Raw genomic sequence first — 6,000 nt, forward strand, 5'->3', positions numbered from 1 at the left:
TTCTTTTTCTTCTGCAACCATTAATCCATGCCAGTTTAGTATTATATAGAATAATTAGATATTAACGGGACACTAAATAAGGTTATGATATATGAAAACATTTTATTATCTTTATTTTTTTAATCTGCCTTTTACATTCTATATAAGCTAACTTTTGATATCAGCAAACTGAGTTTAACTCTATTAACTATTCATTGATATGAAAGTGTAATCTTTTAGTAAAGTAAAATACATAGATTAAATATATGGCAGGCCAGTGTAGTTTTATCTAATCAATATTATGTTTTGTAAGCATTTCATAGTTCTATATTAGTCTAGGTTAGAAGGATTATAAACCCATTCCTGTTATCCACAAATAGTAACTTGTCCTAGAGTTGTATTGACAGGCAGAACTGTTGTGTCATGTGGTTTGTATGTTATTTGTTGTATGTTTTATAATATGTTGGGAAAAAATTAATAATTTAAAAAAATCTGTGGATAAAGATCTGCGTCTCTCATCTTGTCTCAGGCAAATTTCGTTGATAGCATTTTGCCCCCGTCAACATTCTGGGCCCCTTTTTAGCTTTCTTGATTCTCACTTCCTCTTCTCGCAGACCCATCTGTTACTCCGGGTATCCTGTTTACAGCTTTCTTACACACAGATTAGCAAGAAAGCTGGCAAGTTACAGAGCGAACATCGTTTACAAGACCTGGGAAAACTGTGGTAGACAACAAATGAACCCTATTAATGGAGAGCAATCAAACCAAATGAATGTGTATTGCTGCATTTTGGAACCTTAAACATGTCTATCGGCCCAACTTGTCTCACAAATGTCCCTCTGTGGCCAGCCACTTTACTTCTAGTGAATAAACTTTGCCTTAGAGCCCTAGTTATAAGTACAAAGGAAAAGCCCTGCTGGATCAGACCCAGGCCCATCAAGTCCAGCAGTCTGTTCACACAGCGGCCAACCGGGTGCTTCTAGGAAGCCCACAAGCAAGTCGACTGCAGCAGCATTGTCCTGCCTGTGTTCCAAAGCACCTAATATAATAGGCATGCTCTCCGATGCTGGAGAGAACATAAGAAAAGCCCTGCTGGACCAGACTAAGGCCCATCAAGTCCAGCAGTCTGTTCAAACAGTGGCCAATCAGGTGCATCTGGGAAGCCCCCAAGACGACTGCAGCAGCACCATCCTGCCTGTGTTTCACAGCACCTAATATAATAGGCATGCTCCTCTATGACCTCAGGTCTTTGTTTGGACTATACATGCCGTTTCCGTTGGTCAGAGGTCCTCACTCTCCTTCTGTGTTTTGGACTAGATGACCCTGGTGGTACCTTCCAACTCTGTGATTCTATGATTACATAAGAACATAAGACAAGCCCTGCTGGATCAGACCCAGGCCCATCAAGTCCAGCAGTCTGTTCACACAGTGGCAAACCAGGTGCCTCTAGGAAGCCCCCAAACAAGATGACTGCAGCAGCATTATCCTGCCTGTGTTCCACAGCACCTAATATAATAGTCATGCTCCTCTGATACTGGAGAGAACATAAGAACATAAGGAAAGCCCTGCTGGATCAGACCAAAGCCCATCAAATCCAGCAGTCTGTTCACACAGTGGCCAACCGGGTGCTTCTAGGAAGCCCACAAGCAAGACTACTGCAGCAGCATTGTCCTGCCTGTGTCCCACAGCACCTAATATAATAGGCATTCTGGAGAGAACATAAGAACATAAGAAAAGCCCTGCTGGAACAGGGCTTATGTTCTTCCGTCCTCTAGATCTCCTAGTGTTGTTGTTGGAGCTGGCTCTAGAATCCAAGAAAGCTGGCGTCCAGTCCACATGCTGTAACACCCAGGATCACTGTCTTCCTGGAGTTGGGGCTAGAAACCAGGGGTCCTAGCAACCAGAAAACCCTACCCCCACTACACATTGTTAGGCACCCCATCCCAGAAAGCAGACTGCTGTTTTATATCTGACCAGTTCTTTCCGCTCTGCTTATCTATTAATCTAACACATTTTAAAATCTCATTCTTCTTCCATGGAATTCAGGATGGAGCAGTTCTCTCTGCTGTTTTACCCTCCCAGCTACCCGGTGAGGTAGGTCAGGCTGGGAGAGAATGCATGACCCCAAGATATTCTGTCTACTTTATGCCAGAGTGGGGGTCTTACTTTGCACTAGGACCCAGAAATCTTGGTTTGCAGCCTCCCAGATCTAACCCAGCCCATCCTACCCGTCTCAAAGAATTTAGCAACTCTTCCTGTTGGGACCCCCTGCTCTAACATACTAAGCCCTGTGCCCTTCATGAGCTCCACTGGATTCCTGTCTCACCAGTGCTGCAGATTGACCCCAGATAATAAACTCTTGCGGGTACCCTGCTGTACCCTTATTCCCATCCCAGTTGTGCAATGATAACTGCTGCTGTCATACTGCCCTTGTGCAAATCTATGGTGAGACCACACTTGGAATACTGTGCACAGTCTGGTCACCACACCTAAAAAAGGATATTGCAGAGCTTGAGAAGGTGCAGAAAAGAGCAACCAAAATGATCAAGGGGTTAGAGCAACTGCCCTATGAGGAGCAATTAAAACGCTTAGGGCTGTTTAGCTTGGAAAGGCGGTTAAGAGGAGATATGATAGGGCTGCATGATGAGAGAGGAGATATGATAGGGCTGCCAGCTTGGAGGGCTTTAAGAGGGGACTGGACATATTCATGGAGGAGAGGGGTATTCATGGCTATTAGTTAGAATGGATACTAGTCATGATGCATACCTATTCTCTCTAGCATCAGAGGTGCATGCCTATTATTTTGGGTGCGGTGGAACATGGGCAGGACAATGCTACTGCACTCGTCTTGTTTGTGGCTTCCTAGAGGCACCTGGTTGGCCACTGTGTGAACAGACTGCTGGACTTGGGCCTTGGTCCGATCCAGCAGGGCCTTTATTATGTTCTTATGATAGAGGTCTATAAGATTATGCATTGCATGGAGAGAGTGAACAGGGAGAAGCTTTTCTCCCTCTCTCACAACGCGGGGTCATCTTCTGAAGCTGGAGGGTGAGAGATTCAAAAGAGAGATTAGGAAGTATTTCTTCACACAACGCATAGTTCAGTTGTGGAACTCCCTGTCCCAGGATGTGGTGATGGCTGCCAACTTGGAAGGCTTTAAGAAGGGAGCAGACATGTTCATGGAGGAGAGGGCTACTAGTCAAAATGGATACTACTCATGATGCAGACCTATTCTCTCCAGATTCAGAGGAGCATGCCTATTATATTAAGTGCTGTGAAACACAGGCAGGCTGCTGCAGCCATCTTGTTTGTGGGCTTCCTAGAGGTGCCTGGTTGGCCACTGTGTGGACAGACTGCTGGACTTGATAGACCTTGGTCTGATCCAGCATGACTTTTCTTATGTTTTTATGTTCTTATGAAGTTGCAAATAGTACAGCCACTTTTGGGTATCCACAAACACGAGTCTCATCTGGTTTCACTAGATATTATGAGAGGCTTGGAGCTCCTGCTTGTGACTTTCTTCTTTGTCTAGAGTTACCAACTTCCAGGTAATAGCTGGAGACCTCCCTCTATTACAACTCATCTCCAGGTGACAGAGATCAGTTCACTTGAAGGAAATGGCAGATTTGGAAGGTTGACTCTATGGCATTACCCATTGAAGTCTCTCCCCTCCTCAAACCCTGCCCTCCTTAGGCTCCACTCCCCAAATCTCCAGATATTTCCCAACCTGGAGCTGGCAACCTTACTGATCTCCAGGCAACAGAGATCAGTTCACTTGAAGGAAATGGCTGCTTCAGAAGGTGGACTCTTTGGCATCATACTCCATTGAAGTCCCTCTCCTCCTCAAATCCCACTTTCATCAGGCTCCATCCCCAAAATCTCCAGGTATTTCCCAACTCAGAGCTGGCAACCCCATCTTTGTCTCATAATGTATAGTTAAACATTTATGCATGGCATGACATAACTGCATTATGCATTTGTATGTTCGCTTTCAAACATTTGGGACTCAGAGCTCTACTTTTTAAACAATTTGGGGATGTTGACACTCTTTCGTCTTCGAGGCTTTGGACAAATGTGAGGAGCGCCTGATCTTTGTGAATCCCCCAGCCCTTGACCAAATGTTTGTGCTTCTTATCTCCCTTATGGGCCATTTTGCGGCACTCACGGGATTGGAAACACTGACTGGAATCCCCAGAATCCTTTGCTGCTTTGCGCACTACCGACTCCTTGACGGGTGGATGGGCCTGTTATGCAAATATCCCTCCCCATCCTGCCTTGGGGGTGCTTACCCTGCCCAGCACCTGGGCCTTGCTCTGACCCTTGTAGCCTCCTGTTCTGAGATAACTATAGCCTTGTGTGAGTGGGGCTAGAAACTGAGAGGAACCAAGAGCTGTAACCGAGAAACGCCCAGCAAGAACTGGCTTGCTGAAACAGCTGTCTCTTGCGTGCCATTGTGAGCTATGTTTTATCCATCTGAAGGATGCCAAATTCCTTTGAAATGTGGTGTTGGAGGAAAGTGTTAAGGATACCCTGGACCGCCAAAAAAACAAACGAGTGGGTTATAGATAGGGTTGTCAACCTCCAGGTACTATCAGGAGATCTCCTGCTATTCCAACTGATCCCCAGCTGATAGAGATCAGTTCCCCTGGAGAACATAAGAAAGGCCCTGCTGGATCAGACCCAGGCCCATCAAGTCCAGCAGTCTGTTCACACAGTGGCCAACCAGGTGCCTCTAGGAAGCCCACAAACAAGACGAATGCAGCAGCACCATCCTGCCTGTGTTCCCCAGCACCTAAGATAATAGGCATGCTCCTCTGATCCTGGAGAGAATAGGTATGCATCATGACCAGTAGCCATTTTGACTAGCAGCCAAGGATAGCCCTCTCCTCCATGAAAATGTCCACTCCCCTCTTAAAGCCTTCCAAGTTGGCAGCCATCCCCACATTTTGGGGCAGGGAGTTCCACAATTTAACTATGCGTTGTGTGAAAAAATACTTCCTTTTATCTGTTTTGAATCTGTCACCCTCCAGCTTCAACAGATGACCTCGCGTTCTAGTATTATGGGAGAGGAAGAAAAACTTCTCCCTGTCCACTCTCTCCAAACCATGCATAATTTTATAGACCTCTATCATGTCTCCCCTCGGCCGCCTTCTTTCCAAGCTAAAGAGCCCTAAGCGTCTTAACCGCTCCCCATAGGACAGTTGCTCTAGTCCCCTAATCATTTTGGTTGCTCTTTTTTGCACCTTCTCAAGCTCTGTAATATCCTTTTTTAGGTGTGGTGACCAGAACTGTACAAGTATTCCAAGTGTGGTCTCACCATAGGTTTGTACAAGGGCAGTATGATACCAGCAGTTTTATTCTCTATTCCTCGTCTAATTATGGCCAGCATTGAATTTGCCTTTTTTATAGCAGCCGCACACTGGATTGACATTTTCATTGAGCTATTCACTACCACCCCAAGATCCCTTTCTTGGTCTGTTGCTGCTTTGGCCGCTTTGGCAATTGGACTCTTTGGCATTGAAGTCCCCGCCCCAAACCCTGCCCTCCTCAGGCTCCACCCCCAAAATCTCCAGGTATTTCCCAACCTGGAGCTGGCAACCCTAGCTTGGGGGGAAGAAAGGAAGGAAGTCATCTCTAGCTTTTCTCTTGGGAAGAATCTGAAAGCATAAATGGCAGCTAGGGAGAGAACATAAATTGTCTTTCAAAATGGTTGAAAGTGCTTCCTGAAAGCTTCTGAAGGAGGAAATAAGAGACTTCATCCAACTCAGAATTTATTTCTGTACATATTTATTATTGTCCAATAAAAACAGCAAAGATCACAAAATAGGCAACCTATGAAGCCAGCAAAAATGTCCTTAGTAGCATTCATCATTCTGAAGGACATGGTGATGGAGATAATGGGAAGCCAAATGAGGTTATAGGACTGTGTTTGAAGGAACTCATTGTTGGGAAGGTGAGAAGGGACATCATGTATACCGAAGGTCAGAATTTTCCATGTTCAAATTGGGCTGGAAGCCTAAT

Source organism: Euleptes europaea, chromosome 18 (assembly GCF_029931775.1).
Source record: "Euleptes europaea isolate rEulEur1 chromosome 18, rEulEur1.hap1, whole genome shotgun sequence".
Lineage (NCBI taxonomy): Eukaryota > Metazoa > Chordata > Lepidosauria > Squamata > Sphaerodactylidae > Euleptes > Euleptes europaea.